Source organism: Haemaphysalis longicornis, unplaced genomic scaffold (assembly GCF_048455015.1).
Source record: "Haemaphysalis longicornis isolate Haplotype H1 unplaced genomic scaffold, Haemaphysalis longicornis Haplotype H1 scaffold_12, whole genome shotgun sequence".
Taxonomy (NCBI): Eukaryota; Metazoa; Arthropoda; class Arachnida; order Ixodida; family Ixodidae; genus Haemaphysalis; species Haemaphysalis longicornis.
Window position 1 is genome coordinate 48363273 of NW_027526225.1, and position 18339 is coordinate 48381611.

An 18339-nucleotide genomic window follows, 5' to 3' on the forward strand; every position below is an offset into this window, starting at 1 on the left:
CATACTTGTTTTAAAGGTACAGACAAGCAATCTTTGTGAGAGGTCATAACTCAATACACCTCAAAGCAAAGTGGTTTTCTTGGTAGCACCCAGAACATTCGAAAGGGGAATTTTTAGACCAGCCTTACTACTCAGCCAAAATGAATGCTGGCCACCATGGCAGTGAGCCGAGCCGCAACAAACATTTATCTGTACGTGAAATTATGAGATAAAATATAAAAAGAAAGGGTGAACCTATGTGCGGTTCTTTTATCGCATACTGAAACCACCAGGGCTGTTGCTATATGGACGGTAGTGCCATGTTATGACACTAGATGGCGCCACCTTTCAGATCACAGAAAGTTAAGTGCTAAATTAAACTTATTTCTGCCAATTTAATTAAAAATTCGTTGTAGTTACCCGACTATATAAAACATTGCGCTTCATATGAGCCACAGGACACGCACTAGTCAAAAAGTGGATGGCTGTCCGTTCAGTGACAGTTTCGATTCTTTGGTTGGTTATTCGTTTTACTGGCTTATTGGCCTGGTCCATGCTGAAAAAAGTACATTATTTTAAAGCTTAAAAATTCACAAAATATTTCTAAGACCAGCTATAAAATACAGTCACCGGTGCAGTGAGCTCAAAGCTAAGATATCGGTGACGTGGCGCCGATGACAAGCCACACAAAGCCAAACGACAAGCCAAACAAACCAGTCGTCCGCTTCGTTTGTCAAGAACTGCATTGCACGGTAAGCATCCAATTTTCTATTTTGTGAGTGCTGATACAAACGTAATTGCATGCCGTACTGCACTGTTGGAAACATAACAGCGAGGCGAAACAGAATCGGGCGCTCCCCGAAGTCCATTCAGCTGAATGTACTCAAACGATATCTGGCCCTTGACTGCTTTGTGTGCTCCCGATAACCTACAGCAAACAAAACTGCCAAGCCCCTCATGTGCTATATCTGGTCTCTGATAGTGAGCAACACGTCATTTTCACTGCAGAATGCCCTATAGCCGCATTTTTGCAGCTGCTCTGTCAAAGGTAAGGTGTGTGTCGCTCACTGCACCGCATCGGTGGCGCAAAAGGCTTAGGTTCCCGTCAACTGCTTTGGCTAATGTAGGATACAATTGCCAGTAATCCCCCTGCATCGCCTCCCGATCTGTGTCGTGAGGCTCTTCTGCATGCTGCAACAGCAAGATTTTGTGAGGGCAGAACAGCGGCTGCTTTGCAGAGTGCAAATGTTTGCAGAGTGCACAATAATTGTGCAGTATGTTCAGATGACCAACAGATGAAAATATGCTAGCTTGAATCTAAAATCTTAAGCTGCCTTAACTTCACTTTGGGTTGTGGTCTATGTTTTGCTAGTCTAGTCGTGTGGTCTAGAATTACCACAAATTTTAAGGTAAAGTTCCGCAGCTTACCGTTTTTAGCAAATCCACTCGAGCTTTCAGTTACAATGCAACAAAGTAAAACAAAATTTGTGCATCTTGTGCTTTACTGCAAGGTGCTTGGCTTGTTTTCTTTATCTTAGCAAATGAACGAGTTTGTGTGTGTTCAGTGGTCTTCAAATTGTGTGGTAACCTCTTTTCTTGCAATTCTGCGAACCTTGAAGCAATATTTGTTTCTCCTTTTAAGCAGCGAAGCTCTTTAGCAAATCGCAATTTTTCGTGTCCGCAGTTAAAAATACCAAAAAATTGCCAAGCGCGTGCACGTGAGCGTGGGCCTTGCGGCAACCGCCCGGCAGTTAGCAAAACCAAGAAACTGCCTAGCGCTCATGTGTGCGAGGCTCACGACAAACGCCCCACGTCCCCCAAGCTCACACTTATAGTAACAACGACGTTGCAGCAGCGAAGAAGCAAATGGGCTGCAATTGTGGACTCAAACCTTCGTGATAGTGGTGAAGGTTGCACACAGCTTTGCTACCTTCAAGTGCTATGCAAAAGCGTGAGTTTCCTTCATTTTTTGCAGGTTTCTGCTCATTGGTTGTCCACTGAAGATAAGTGCTGAAGGCTTAGTATTCATGGCACAACAGCCAGCAGCAAGCATGACTTCTGCCACTTCAGCTTCTCTCCAGATTTCACCATTGTCACCTTTGCGCATCACTGATGAGATTACAAGAGTGGAAAGTACCGATACATGGCATCAGGTGCTAATTTTACCAGCACAGCACCATAGAGTGGCACCAACTGCCTACAGCACTGGAGAATGCTCTAATAATGAGGAACTAGATCATGAGCACCTGTTCGATAATTTCAACACTGCAAGCATTGAGGCTCCAATGGAAATAGAGACCAGCAATGATCAAGAAAATAAAGCGCCTATATATGTGGATAACTCCGAAAGACGGGAAGAGCCGATAAATGTGGACGATTCCATAGCACTGGAAAAACTTATGGATGTCGACGACTATGAAGCACAGGAAGATGAGCCTATGGATGTCGATGACTTCGCAAGACAGAAAGATAAAGAGCCTATGAATGCGAATGACTCCAAAAGTCAGGAAGAGCTCATGGATGTGGACTCCGAAACACCGGAAGAAGACGAGCCTATGGATGTCGATGACTTCGCAAGACAGAAAGATGAAGAGCCTATGAATGCGAATGACTCCAAAAGTCAGGAAGAGCTCATGAATGTGGACTCCGAAACACCGGAAGAAGACGAGCCTATGGATGTCGATGACTTCGCAAGACAGAAAGATGAAGAGCCTATGAATGCGAATGACTCCAAAAGTCAGGAAGAGCTCATGAATGTGGACTCCGAAACACCGGAAGAAGACGAGCCTATGGATGTCGATGACTTCGCAAGACAGAAAGATGAAGAGCCTATGAATGCGAATGACTCCAAAAGTCAGGAAGAGCTCATGAATGTGGACTCCGAAACACCGGAAGAAGACGAGCCTATGGATGTCGACGACTTCGCAAGACAGAAAGATGAAGAGCCTATGAATGCGAATGACTCCAAAAGTCAGGAAGAGCTCATGAATGTGGACTCCGAAACACCGGAAGAAGACGAGCCTATGGATGTCGATGACTTCGCAAGACAGAAAGATGAAGAGCCTATGAATGCGAATGACTCCAAAAGTCAGGAAGAGCTCATGAATGTGGACTCCGAAACACCGGAAGAAGACGAGCCTATGGATGTCGATGACTTCGCAAGACAGAAAGATGAAGAGCCTATGAATGCGAATGACTCCAAAAGTCAGGAAGAGCTCATGAATGTGGACTCCGAAACACCGGAAGAAGACGAGCCTATGGATGTCGATGACTTCGCAAGACAGAAAGATGAAGAGCCTATGAATGCGAATGACTCCAAAAGTCAGGAAGAGCTCATGAATGTGGACTCCGAAACACCGGAAGAAGACGAGCCTATGGATGTCGACGACTTCGCAAGACAGAAAGATGAAGAGCCTATGAATGCGAATGACTCCAAAAGTCAGGAAGAGCTCATGAATGTGGACTCCGAAACACCGGAAGAAGACGAGCCTATGGATGTCGATGACTTCGCAAGACAGAAAGATGAAGAGCCTATGAATGCGAATGACTCCAAAAGTCAGGAAGAGCTCATGAATGTCGACTCCGAAACACCGGAAGAAGACGAGCCTATGGATGTCGATGACTTCGCAAGACAGAAAGATGAAGAGCCTATGAATGCGAATGACTCCAAAAGTCAGGAAGAGCTCATGAATGTCGACTCCGAAACACCGGAAGAAGACGAGCCTATGGATGTCGATGACTTCGCAAGACAGAAAGATGAAGAGCCTATGAATGCGAATGACTCCAAAAGTCAGGAAGAGCTCATGAATGTGGACTCCGAAACACCGGAAGAAGACGAGCCTATGGATGTCGATGACTTCGCAAGACAGAAAGATGAAGAGCCTATGAATGCGAATGACTCCAAAAGTCAGGAAGAGCTCATGAATGTGGACTCCGAAACACCGGAAGAAGACGAGCCTATGGATGTCGACGACTTCGCAAGACAGAAAGATGAAGAGCCTATGAATGCGAATGACTCCAAAAGTCAGGAAGAGCTCATGAATGTGGACTCCGAAACACCGGAAGAAGACGAGCCTATGGATGTCGATGACTTCGCAAGACAGAAAGATGAAGAGCCTATGAATGCAAATGACTCCAAAAGTCAGGAAGAGCTCATGAATGTGGACTCCGAAACACCGGAAGAAGACGAGCCTATGGATGTCGATGACTTCGCAAGACAGAAAGATGAAGAGCCTATGAATGCGAATGACTCCAAAAGTCAGGAAGAGCTCATGAATGTGGACTCCGAAACACCGGAAGAAGACGAGCCTATGGATGTCGATGACTTCGCAAGACATAAAGATGAAGAGCCTATGAATGCGAATGACTCCAAAAGTCAGGAAGAGCTCATGAATGTGGACTCCGAAACACCGGAAGAAGACGAGCCTATGGATGTCGATGACTTCGCAAGACAGAAAGATGAAGAGCCTATGAATGCGAATGACTCCAAAAGTCAGGAAGAGCTCATGAATGTCGACTCCGAAACGCCGGAAGAAGACGAGCCTATGGATGTCGATGACTTCGCAAGACAGAAAGATGAAGAGCCTATGAATGCGAATGACTCCAAAAGTCAGGAAGAGCTCATGAATGTGGACTCCGAAACACCGGAAGAAGACGAGCCTATGGATGTCGATGACTTCGCAAGACAGAAAGATGAAGAGCCTATGAATGCGAATGACTCCAAAAGTCAGGAAGAGCTCACGAATGTGGACTCCGAAACACCGGAAGAAGACGAGCCTATGGATGTCGATGACTTCGCAAGACAGAAAGATGAAGAGCCTATGAATGCGAATGACTCCAAAAGTCAGGAAGAGCTCATGAATGTGGACTCCGAAACACCGGAAGAAGACGAGCCTATGGATGTCGATGACTTCGCAAGACAGAAAGATGAAGAGCCTATGAATGCGAATGACTCCAAAAGTCAGGAAGAGCTCATGAACGTGGACTCCGAAACACCGGAAGAAGACGAGCCTATGGATGTCGATGACTTCGCAAGACAGAAAGATGAAGAGCCTATGAATGCGAATGACTCCAAAAGTCAGGAAGAGCTCATGAATGTGGTCTCCGAAACACCGGAAGAAGACGAGCCTATGGATGTCGATGACTTCCCAAGACAGAAAGATGAAGAGCCTATGAATGCGAATGACTCCAAAAGTCAGGAAGAGCTCATGAATGTGGACTCCGAAACACTGGAAGAAGACGAGCCTATGGATGTCGATGACTTCGCAAGACAGAAAGATGAAGAGCCTATGAATGCGAATGACTCCAAAAGTCAGGAAGAGCTCATGAATGTGGACTTCGAAACACCGGAAGAAGACGAGCCTATGGATGTCGATGACTTCGCAAGACAGAAAGATGAATAGCCTATGAATGCGAATGACTCCAAAAGTCAGGAAGAGCTCATGGATGTGGAGAGAGAGAGAATAAACGTTTATTTAAATCAACAGGGGGGGATTGTACTGAAGCTTGAAGGAGGCGTCCTCAGTCCAGGATGCCTTGAGCGCGGGCAGCATCGACAGCCCTTTGAGCCAGCCGAAGCTGGTCGTCCAGGCTGGTGCTCGCCAAGGCGCTCTCCCAAAGCTCGACAGTGGAAAGTTGCAGGTTGGGAGGAATCAGTGGAGATTGGTCACATCCTCTGACCATATGGCGTAGCGTTCCGGGTTCTCCGCAAAATCGGCAAAGCGGGGACTTCTGTCGGTCGAAAAGGTGAAGCCGGATAGGATGGGGGAATGTATTAGTCTGGAGAGCACGTAAATGACGTTCGTGCTCTCGGGGTAGAGATTTATGTGGTGGAGCGAGTGTCTGACGCGACAGCCTGTAGTGCTGCGTGATCTCTGCGAAAGATGTCAAGGGCTGCATGCGCTCGGGTTCGGCAACGCTGCTCTCGGCGCCCGCTCGGTGGGTCAATTCTCGAGCGATGGCGTCCGCCGCCTCGTTTCCAGGGATGCCGTGATGTGCGGGAGCCCATACAATCCTGACTAGCCTCTTCAGGGGCTGCTGCTGAATGATGCGTAGAGTTGTTGTGTGAAGGCGTCCCCTAGCGAAATTCCGACAAGCCTGCTGCGAGTCGGTGACAATGACCGCTGCATTAGTTTGTACGACGGCGAGGGCGATTGCTACTTCCTCTGCTTGTATAGTATTGTCGCCGGCAAGCGAGAGGCTGCTACGGGGCTTGTTTTCGACGACTACGGTGGAAACCGCCGCGGACCTACCCGGATAAGACGCCGCGTCCTATGTGGACTCCGAAACACGTCATTTCCCAGGCTGGCCTGGCCCCGGCACCCCGCAAAGTTGTGGCTGTGCTCAAGGCACCCAAGCCCCAGAACAAGAAGGAGCTACAGAGCTACCTCGGCCTGGTAAACATCTACAGGAGCTTCCTGTCGAACCTGTCATCGCATCTGCAGCTGCTGCATCTTCTGCTTCGAGATGGACAGCAGTGGGCCTGGAAGAAGGAGCAGGACTTGGTCTTCCAGCACAGCAAGGAGCTCCTCACCAAGGCTCCGGTGCTGGTGCACTTCGATCCGGCCAAGCCTGTCGTCCTGACCATAGATGCGTCGCCATACTGCGTGGGAACCGTCCTGGCCCATTGGGAGAAGAATGGCCACGAACGCCCTGTGTCCTTTGCATCCCGTCGGCTTCATCAAAAAAAAACACGTAAAAACAATCAGTAATACAAAAAAACACCCAGAAAAAAACTTTCAAGATGAAATAAACATGACAACAGTTGGAAACTTTAACATAAAGCATACACATATGTCAAACAGTTAAATGCCAAACAAAAATACAAATGACATTGCCAAACAGCATACCAGAAAGAAAGTCTAGCAAAGTAATTAAGCATGTCAACTTTGAAATAAATTTACCATCGCAAATTTACAACTTTTCTCGTCTTCTTTAATTGTTTTGGTGGAGCACCACAACGACAAAGGTGAGACAACTCAACTAGATTCACAGATGCACGTTCTTTGAACCACGTTCCTTGAACACAAGTATTTGTCCCCGTATTCATTATTATTGAAATAGGTATTTTATTAGAGACCCTCACACTTATAAACCAGTGATCGCAAAAGAACAAATGTGTTTAGAAATAGGGATATCGAACAATCGTGTATTTATTTACCATGCAAAACCGGCCCTGATCTATAGTGTTCTCACAACTTTTGTCGTCCCCTTGGAGTCTAATATAGTATAACGAGGAAAAAAAACAGGTCTCACATAGGAAAAAAATAGCGGGACATTATTGCGGCACAATTTTTGTCGGGGCACAATTTTCGCTTCAAACAGACACTTCAGCATATGCTCTGCAAGTGCAGGCACCCGGAAACAAAATCGCAGCTCCCATAGGTAAACAAATGTCACATGGTGCAAACCCACCAATGACCATCAATGCAGCAAATATCAATAGGAGACAAGAGTGCAGACTCTCTAAAAGTCTATTTAGTGACATTAGTCGAAGTCATGCGGAAAATCGGAGTCACAGTAACATTGCGTAAACTTCCGTGTTTTTATCAAGGCACAGATTAGAAACAACAGTGCTATGAGCGACAAAAGTGAGTATTGTGGTTTTCTACATTTTTCCTTTCTCTGGCGCTCCTTTCCCTCGTTGACCTTGCGCTGAAAAATAAACAAATACCATCATACATACTTGTTTTAAAGGTACAGACAAGCAATCTTTGCGAGAGGTCATAACTCAATACACCTCAAAGCAAAGTGGTTTTCTTGATAGCACCCAGAACATTCGAAAGGGGAATTTTTAGACCAGCCTTACTACTCAGCCAAAATGAATGCTGGCCACCATGGCAGTGAGCCGAGCCGCAACAAACATTTATCTGTACGTGAAATTATGAGATAAAATATAAAAAGAAAGGGTGAACCTTTGTGCGATTCTTTTATCGCATACTGAAACCACCAGGGCTGTTGCTATATGGACGGTAGTGCCATGTTATGACACTAGATGGCGCCACCTTTCAGATCACAGAAAGTTAGGCGCTAAATTAAACTTATTTCTGCCAATTTAATTAAAAATTGGTTGTAGTTAAACGACTATATAAAACATTGCCCTTCATATGAGCCACAGGACACGCACTAGTCAAAAAGTGAATGGCTGTCCGTTCGGTGACAGTTTCGATTCTTTGGTTGGTTATTAGTTTTACTAGCTTATTGGCCTGGTCCATGCAGAAATTAGTACATTATTTTAAAGCTTCAAAATTCATAAAATATTTCTAAGACCAGCTATAAAATACAGTCACCGGTGCAGTGAGCTCAAAGCTAAGATATCGGTTACGTGGCGCCGATGACAAGCCACACAAAGCCAAACGACAAGCCAAACAAAGCCAGTCGTCCGCTTCGTTTGTCAAGAACTGCATTGTACGGTAAGCATCCAATTTTCTCTTTTGTGAGTGCTGATACAAACGTAATTCCATGCCGTACTGCATTGTTGTAAACATAACAGCGAGGTGAAACAGAATCGGGCGCTCCCCGAAGTCCATTCAGCTGAATGTACTCAAACGATATCTGGCCCTTGACTGCTTTGTGTGCTCCCGATAACCTACAGCAAACAAAACTGCCAAGCCCCTCATGTGCTATATCTGGTCTCTGATAGCGGACAACATGTCATTTTCACTGCAGAATGCCCTATAGCCGCATTTTTGCAGCTGCTCTGTCAAAGGTAAGGTGTGTGTCGCTCACTGCACCGCATCGGTGGCGCAAAAGGCTTAGGTTCCCGTCAACTGCTTTGGCTAATGTAGGATACAATTGCCAGTAATCCCCCTGCATCGCCTCCCGATCTGTGTCGCGAGGCTCTTCTGCATGCTGCAACAGCAAGATTTTGTGAGGGCAGAACAGCGGCTGCTTACCGCCAAGCCTTTTCTACAATTTTTGAGTGGACACAATCGTAACCTAACAAGGGCTTGGTCCATGTGGGTGCATAGCTCTACAGAGTGCAGTCTGCCTGGGACATGAGTTTTTAATGTAAGAAATTGATCTGCATGTGCACAAAAGATCATAAATAAAAATTAGCCCATCTGATTTTCTTTAAAAGCTTACACACCCATCAAACCCGGTATTTGCCCCAGAACCAAGTTAATGAAGCGAAACGTACAGACATGTAACCACTCCAAAACACTTTCCAAATGCTTATCAAAGCAGATAACCTATATAGTCACGTCGCAAGGACACTGCAGGTTTCTTCAGGGAACAAAAGTTCATAGGAGTAAACTTGCGGTCGGCTAAGAACTCATAAATTACACAAGCGGCGATGATGCAGTCTCAACGTGACATGCACAGACGAGTGTCAGCAAACCGAATGTTATGTTTCTCAAAAAAACTGAATGTGGCGTCCACAAGGACAAGAAACACAACAAACGCTGAGGAGATGGCGATCGCATTGGCACTAATCCAACCAGGGGCAACGCACGTCGTGACAGACAGCAAGAAAGCCTACGCGAACTACCGTGGGGGGTTGATCTCCTCCGAGGTGGCACGCGTCCTCAAACGGCACAAAACACCAGACAACGAGGTCGAACTGATTTGGACCCCCGCACACTCCTCCCTGGTCGGCAACAACATCGCCGACTATTACGCCCGAGACATGTCCCGCCGGGAGGTGGAGGAGACTGGGGTCGACTCATTGACACCAATCACTGCCTATAAATATATCATTACAATGTACAGGGAAAATAGACAAACGCTACCTGAGCCTCATCACTCCCTCACCCGCAGGGACCAGGCGATAATACGCGGAATACAGGCAGGGTCTCTGGCCCACCCAACACTACTACATAAGATGTATCCGCAGCAATACTCCGGGCTGTGCCCGTTCTGCCACACTAGCAAAGGAACGTTAAAACACGTCATCCTAGAGTGCACCGCACTAAAGGCACCAATACCCGACACACCCTCCCATTCCCCCTTCCCCTTAATGAGCGATGAAAGATCCTTCGGCTCAGCCCCTCCACAAACGTCCACACGAGCCTAGCGGCCCGTGGGCGGGAGTTGCTAGCCCGGTACAGGGCCTGGGAATGAGGCTCCGCTCCCGTCGACGGGTCCCCCCCCCCACCGGAGGGGGCTCACTCTTTCGCATAATAAAGTTTAATCAATCAATGAGGTCGACACGAGAGTAGGGGGGTTAAATATAATGGAAAAATACTTTCACTCGTACAGAAACACGTCTTCTTTGGTCGAAGTCACAATGCAGAGTCCCCCAAAAAAACTTCTCTTCATGGGTGAGGGGGAAGCTCTCTCTCTCGGGATGGGTCCGGCCCCGCCGGCGCTCCGTAGCGCGTCTCTGGTTTCGGCTTTCTCGGGGAGCTTGGCTGTCTGTTCTTATTCTTTTTCGTTGCCGTTGGTCTTGAGGCGATTTCGTACACCGAATGCCATGGTGTTGCAGTGCGAGCCTGTACCTCTTGGCGTTAATTCTTTGAGAACCATTGAATCACATCTAGAACATTAGACCAGGAATGCCCTTCTTGCTAAAAGAGTGGCGGCCGGGGGTCGCCCGTTTGAGACACATTCGCCTAATGTACAAAGCTTTTATCTTTTTCTCTCTTTATTTGCCTCCTCCTTTCCCCCACCATCCCTCCCTTTCCCTTTCTGTCGTCCCTTCGCTGCCGATTCCTCTCCGCCCAACTCAACGCGCGGAATACGTGGGCGCTTGAGGCATGCGTGCGCGCTGCATTCACTGTGTTTATTGTATTTTTTTGTTTGTTTTCACCACATTCGCGGGTACGAAAGAGGCATGAGCACCGGTTCCAGCAGCGGCTGTGTTGATTAGCTCACATCATACATTTGCAGGTAGTACAGCCATATTGTGGCCCGTAAAGGCCCCGGATCCGTCAGTCCACTCTGTTTACAAAACCCTGTGCGTGTGCGCCGTGGCTCGGGCTCGGGTTCATTCTTTTTTCTTTTCGCTTCGTCCCCAGGAGAGGTACTACAAACCTATTGGGGCCCGTAAAGGTCACGGATCTATCAGTCCACTCTAGTTACAAACCACAGCGCGCTCACGCCCTGCCTTGCCTTTTTTTTTAACTTCGCGCCCAGGACAGGTTGCATGCTCTAAAGGGCCATAAATGCCTATTTTTAATGCCTATTTCCATATCAGTGCCTATGTGAACACTATTTTGTCTCAAGTTTTCAAAGATGAACAACTGCGAGGATTGTGGGGCACACAAACAGCCTGTGGGGCCCACAAAAGAAAAAGATGGAAATGCGTGCTTCACTTTTGAGATAACATGGCTGGGCTTGGTCAGATGCAGGCAACAAAGCATAAGTAAACCAGAGGGTATAGCCTGTGGCAATACGCTGTTGCAAAGAAGCACTACATTAAAACTGACGCACAACCCTCATCTTTTGAAATACAAGTTGTTCTGAAATGGCGAAACAAAGGAGAAAAATAGAAATTACAATTCTTCTTGCCCATATGTGCCACATTTGTTTCTAAATGCTGGAATAAGCTAGCATTACTGCACAAGCATAAGCTTGTCATGAAGTGATTTAATTTTGCATATGCTGAAAGCGCAGCAGTCCTGGTCCTATTACTCAGGAAGGCGACGAGTGCATGTGAATTGGACAAAAAGAAAATGCTCCGGTTGCCAGCCACCCCCCTTCCCATCCCACAACCACCAAAACAATCAAACCCGACATACGATCAAACCCTCGGTCCACACACCCCCTATGCAACAACATTTAAAAACTCGAAAATCTCTCCAGCCAAATGGCCACACCGCAAACAAGCCTTGTCAGCCTTACCACCCTCCCAACGTCCGTTCCCTCCCATCAATGCCTGCAGCCTTAAAGATGCCCTACACACTACAAATACTGCAGTGGAACTGCAGGGGATTGACATGCAACTGCAATACCCTAAATTTGCATACTAACTTCCAACCCGTTCCCAATAATAACTGCCCTGCAAGTCGTGGACCCTTCAACCCAATGTATCAACTACAAAACCACACAGTTCACACCCTTGTGGGCATCTTGTTACACCGAACACTCACAGTTCAACCCATCACATTACAAGGACCTTTACACCCCCAAAACAACGGCCTTTTTATGAGACAGCAAAACTCCAGTGTTCTTGAAAGCATTGTTGATGATAGAGGCAGCTCACACAGGAACGGGGGCACGGGCATGGCTCACTCCTCGCGCTTGTGGCAGTGGCTCATGTTCTGCCCCAGGAATTGGGTGACCGGATCTGTGGCTCTCTTCTCCATAACTTTCCACGACAAGTATACCAACTCAGGGGTGGAACACGGTACATGGGTTTGATAGCAGTCCTGGCAGCAGGCAAAATTGTCTTTTGTAGCAGGCTTGGAGCAGCCAGAGAGGCCTTTTGGAGCATGTTTGGAACAGCCAGAAACAACGTTTGGCAGGGGGCTGGCACAGGCCGCTGTGCCAGCTCCCTGCCACTTAAGGTTAATCTATCTCCAATATCAGGCGTTCTACCATGCGCTAGATCCTACTCCAAATCAGGTACGCAGTTTTTGTTTTATATCTCAAAATTTACAACATGTGGAGTTAGTTACCTTCGGCCCCGGCGAGTGCGCCACATTTTCACCGTTCATATGGTAAACCTCCCGTGCACAGTCGAAGGGGATCAAATAACATGCCTTGCTTCACATCCGGTAGACAGAAGTGTTAAGCGATCTCACGGTGACACTGGCGACATTCCGTAAAATAAGGCATTTGCTTTGCATCGGCCTGTGCTTTCAGTACATTTGAAGTAGAAGATAGCTTTGTCTTCGCCCGTCACGGGGTTGCGAGAGTTGACTAGTGTACTCCGTAGAACACATAGCGAGAGCACGTTAGAAGGCATAATTAATGCTGGAACATGCCGCACATAAGCAAAGCTAACCCCAAAGTTCACAGGCAAAACGAGTAATTACCTCACAATAAAGGCAAACCCAATTGACAAGTGAGGGCAAATTGTCCAAGACCCTGTTTGTTCAATACAAGCAGCTACGCTCGACAGAAATGCTAAACTAAATTCACCTCCCGTAAACTGTAACCTTTCATGTGAATATTATTTTATCTCTTTTCTATCTGTTTGCGATAAGACACACAAAAACATTTCACTTTTGGTCATTTTCCATTGACTGTGGCACAACGGCTGGCACCGGCAACAAGAACCGTGCAAATGCAAAAGGCGGCGAAAGCTTGCAGTGCCTGCGGCTTTACAGCTAGCAAAAGTACACTTCTACAGCTGCTCATAGCTTTGATAAAACTGAAACAATAACCACCTTGAAACCGAAAACACAATGTTTCAGCCAGGTTTTCTGGCACGGGACATCATGGCGGTGATATCTCGCAGCTCAATTCGGCTGCTGCAACAGCGGACAGCGCTGACAGATGCCTTTGGTGCAATAGGGTCTTTTTGGCGCAGGTCGGCGCAGGTTAAACAAGTTTGGTGCTCAATGACACAAATGGCGTAGCTGTTCCACCCCAGGAACTGGTCCCAATTAAGATAGGAATGCATTTTTGTTAACCTACAAAACCTTTAGACATGTCTACAAGCACAAACAAACGGTGTGAAGGCACAGGGCCTTTTACTGTTGAAAGAACATAACCTAGGAATGTGCAGGCAAACGTTAACGCAAAAAACAGCTACCTTGATATTTTCGTTTCCTGAAAAACAAGGTCACTGTGTCCTTCGGGGCCACAGTTGTAGAAAGATTCTTGGATAAAATGTGTTTTTAGATGCCTACAATGCACTTTTGCCTTTGGAGCAAGCAGACTCTTTTCTTTTGTCAAATTCGCATGCGCGCGTCAGTGAACTGGAGGACTATTGTGCCTTTAGTGCAAATGTATGAGATTAAGTCTATTCATTATCAATGCCAAGCTTACGCTGGTAGTAAAAGTGCACAAAAGTGTGATAAGCATGCATTTAGAGGGAAATGTGGCGGAATGATATGTAGAATTTCTACCTTGTTTCAACTTCTGCATTTTGGGACAAAAACTTTTGGGTTTAAACAATGGGCACTGAGAACTGCTGGTTTTCAGTGGAAGATACATTAGCTACTACATTACTCATCTGTAAAAATCTTTGTAGGGGTTACAAATGCCTAATTCAACTATGCTGGTAACTTTTTGGCTCTGACAGCAAAGGCTGGGTTCAGTGGATGCATGAAAGATGCCCTGGGGACTTACAAACAAATGGAGTCAGGACTAACCTTTACCAATATTCTTCCAAAGAGCTGGAGATCCAATTTTAGGATTGAAAGCCCATGTTCCAGGTAGACTACTTTTGCTAGAGCCATGCACACAGATTGACCAAGGCCTTGTTACATACAATTCTGGCCACACAAAAATTGTAACGGCCAGAGTGATGGACAGTCTTTAATTTGACCTCGCAAAATCTTGTCACTAGACCCCGAAGAAAAGCTTTTCAACACTTATTTGGCGGCTTGACACAGTGGGTTACCCTTAATTGGTCCTCACTAGATCCCAGAACTTTGGCTGCATAATGCCCATTTTTCTTGACTCTTGAATGAACTATGGGAATGCAAACATTTCAAGCAATCGTTTATTGTGCCCATTGAAGCCTATTTAGAAGTTTATGCCTAAATCAGCTTTTGAGCACCTCAAAATACTTTTTTCTATGTTTGTTCAATTTATGTTATGAGAGTCCATGACAAAAAGTTTCTTGATCTGCTCAAAACTAGTAAAAACAAGCCTCGAGACGATCATCTACCTAGTCCACCCAAATCTTGAAGCGGGCAAGTGCCCTGGATTTTTTGTGGGAGGGGGGCTCGACCCAAGGTAGTCTTTCTAAGGAAACAAAACGGGTGCACAACTGGTGGAAACTAAAGTGGCGCCCACTGTTCAGCATAAAGGCGTGTGTGTCTCATGTGCGTGTTAAATCTATGCAGATTTGTTCAAGTCATCATTAAAAACCAAAGTCCTGACATTCTCTGTGCCAAACTCTGATCCTATATCAGTGGCTATAGTTATCTGCTAGAAGTTCTCATACAGAGGCGCAAACGCAGCGCCACCACAGCCAGCATCACCTCCAGTTGGGCTACGTCACCCCTCACTACACGAGCTCTTTTGTCCTGTTACTCTGTACCCTAGGATCAACGGCGAAAATTTTTGCCGATATACTTTATGTATTGCTGCGTATCTGCTTCCTTTGGAGAGCAAGTGCCATGGAAAGATGACAGTAGTCTGCCGCTTCAGCTATATTACACCTTTTCTCTAAACCCCAGTCTCTCCCCACTTCCCCTGCCCTCTCCCTCATTGCATGATGAACACAATTGAAGTTTTCTGAACTGGGTCCAATTTATCGCATTTGCACTGCTAAGGTCATAGGCTGGGATCTTTTATTTCCATTGTTCTTGAAACAGTTTGAGTAGACATCTTTATACATGTTTATATTTATCTTGCCCCATAATGTGCTTCTTTATACGCTAGTGCAGAAACTAAACTCACACATATTTTCAACTAAAATAATGTGGCTACTGTAAGTCACATCCTCATGTTTTGCTTCAGATATGCTTGTTTCTCTTTTTTTTTTTTTGCTGAACAATATCTGTAAAATATCATCAAGGCGCTTGAAGACGAGCATGAACACTGCTCCTTCGCGCGAGCGCGTGCTACTTCTACTTCTTCATCAAACGTTCTTTGTTCCATGCAGTCACTGGTCTCGCTCGTCTGAACAAAATGTGCCGTGACCAGGATTCTACCTCCATGCCCACAACGGACGTCTATCTGCGACTGGGAAGCAGAGAAGGAAAGGGCGGCGCAGCAGCGGACCCACCTGGATCGCGTGACAAGACCGGAGTGGCCAGCAGAGGCATCAGAACGGCTAACATGTAAGGCGTCATCATAAACCGCAGAGAAATGAGCAAAGAAGTGATAACAAAGAAAAGGAAGTCGCTTCGCTGCCACATCACGCAGCTTATCAACGTAGCAGAGCAGCAAGTTAATGAAGCAGCCAGCAGAGAACAGCTACTCGCAACCTAGGCGCAGATCAAAGGGATAAGCGAAAGCCTCAAGAGTGCCAACGAGCAAATGGAGAAATATCTGACTGAAGAAACAGCCGATGCCGAATTTGAAAGAGTAATTGAGTATGACATGAAAATAACCGCAATCTTGTCCACTGTTGAGTTAAGAACTAGAGAACCTGTACAAATGGATTTGAACAGCAGCGCAAGGCAGGCGGTAGCACCAAGTACAGCGCAAGACGCAACGGAGCTAGTTAAACTATCCAAGCTGGAAATGATAAAGTTTGGCGGAAGAGCTTTAGAGTGGCACCGCTTCTGGGCTCAGTATGAGTCAGCAGTTCACCTCAGGCCTAACATGTCGAAGGGACAAAAATTCAATTATTTGTTAGCATCTCTCACCGGTAAAGCAGCGGCTGCCATAGAAGGGCTCCAGTATTCCAGAGGACAATCACGATGAAGCGATAAAAATACTGCAAGAAACGTTCGGAAATCGAGAACAATCGGTGGAGCTGCACATGAGTGAGCTGTTGAACTTAGAGTGAGTTCGGCACATGAAACGGACGATCTCCGCAGGCTTCTGCAGAGAGTACAGATCAACACATTGGCACTGAAATCACTTAAGGTGGAACCCGAGAGTTACGCACCGATGTTGTTGCCAGTGTTGAAAAAAGCAATTCCATCAGAGCTATCAGTACAGTCCATGTCGAAAGAAGCGATAAAAAGCAGCTCAGAAGCGGAAGTTAACACGGAAAACAACTCAACGGTAAAGAGTGCGCCGAAAAGATGGACAGGCTGATGACATTTCTACGGGAGCAGTTACGCTTTCGGGAAGAAACACAGCGTGAACAGGAGAAAACAGCTGTGAAACCCAAAGATAACATCAGGCAGCTGCGCACAACTTCCAGCTCAGAGTTCGTACAGGCTTCATAAGCAAAAATTCCAGAAAACACATTTTCAAGGTCCCAATCTAATGTTTTATCTGAGATTATAACTTTTTCAACACAATGCAAGTTTTTTTATTGCACAATACCTAAGCACATTAGTGCACATTTAGATAGGCGTTAATGGGTTCATGAATGCTCCCGCACCTTTTTTTATTTCATGATTGGTGTTTTTCTTTTTTCTTGCTGTTTTGCTCAGGCTGTCTTATTTCAAAACTTAGTTAATCCTGCCGGCATCTCTTGCTTTGTCTGCAAGGGAATCAGATGAAATTAAATCGGCGAGTGTTGCTGCAAGGCAGGACAAACTATGCACACGTCTGCCATGTTCACGTAAAAGCAAACGCAGATGGAGCATATGAGGCACAGCAAACATGCAATGAGCGAGCGTCCACACAATAGATGGAAGATACAAGTTAGAGAACACAAGCCGGCTTTCACTGGATTGTATCCTGACATGGATTGGATTGAGAAGTGCCTGCTCGCAATGTTGCCTCGCAAGGAAAATTCACCAAACTTGGTGCAGTTCATGTGGTTTTTTTTCCTTGAAGGCATCTTTGACCTTGAGCGGCACTTGTGTGGCACTCAAGGTCATTATTTTCTTTGCTTGTTTTTTATTTCGTCAGCAACCAATGGCGCATGTTGGCAAAAGTTGCCACCATTGATTTGCAGACACAGCATGACAGAAGAACATGGAACGAAAGATCTCGTGTAGACAGGGATGACATTAAGTCCACCCGATGGCAACGTTGGCTGCAGTGTCCCTGCATTCGGGCCTCTGGCGGCCTAGTTTAGTAGCTGGGGGTAAGGTTAGGTCGAGGGGGCGGCGGTTCGTGCATGGGTTTCCGTGTCTCGCCGTGTTTGGCATGGTGCGCAGGTTCGGCTCGCAAATGGCATGCAATGTTTGCAGAATGCAAATGTTTGCAGAGTGCACAATAATTGTGGTCAATGTATTGCCAGTATGTTCAGGTGACCTACAGATGAAAATATGCTAGCTTGAATCTAAAATCTTAAGCTACCTTAACTTCACTTTTGGTTGTGGTCTATGTTTTGCTAGTCTAGTCTAGTGTGGTCTAGAATTACCACAAATTTTAAGGTAAAGTTCAGCAGCTTACCGTTTTTAGCAAATCCACTCATGCTTTCAGTTACACTGCAACAAAGTAAAACAAAATTTGTGCATCTTGTGGTTTAGTGTTAGGTGCTTGGCTTGTTTTCTTTATCTTAGCAAATGATGGAGTTTGTGTGTGTTCAGTGGTCTTCAAATTGTCTGGTAACCTCTTTTCTTGCAATTCTGCGAATTTTGACGCCATATTTGTTTCTCCTTTTAAGCAGCGAAGCTGCTTAAAAGGAGAAACAAATATGGCGTCATCGCAATTTTTCGTGTCCGCAGTTAAAAATACCAAAAAATTGGCAAGCGCGTGCACGTGAGCGTGGGCCTCGCGGCA

General features: G+C 46.1%; 1 protein-coding gene across 13 annotated transcripts in view; it reads right to left on the reverse strand.

The window, feature by feature from the left end:
* LOC144162615 (uncharacterized) overlaps nucleotides 1–18339 on the reverse strand; it is a 110069-nt gene that overhangs the window by 46969 nt on the left and 44761 nt on the right. For 9 of the 13 annotated variants that reach the window (XR_013320727.1, XM_077693229.1, XM_077693227.1 and 6 more), the window contains one exon: nucleotides 6512–6653. The exons of 2 other annotated variants lie outside the window; for them this stretch is intronic. The gene's annotated coding sequence lies outside the window, so the exon portion shown is untranslated. Of the gene's footprint in view, nucleotides 1–6404; nucleotides 6654–18339 lie in introns of all 13 variants that reach the window. 2 more of the 13 variants (XR_013320726.1, XM_077693222.1) reach the window with 1 other exon arrangement.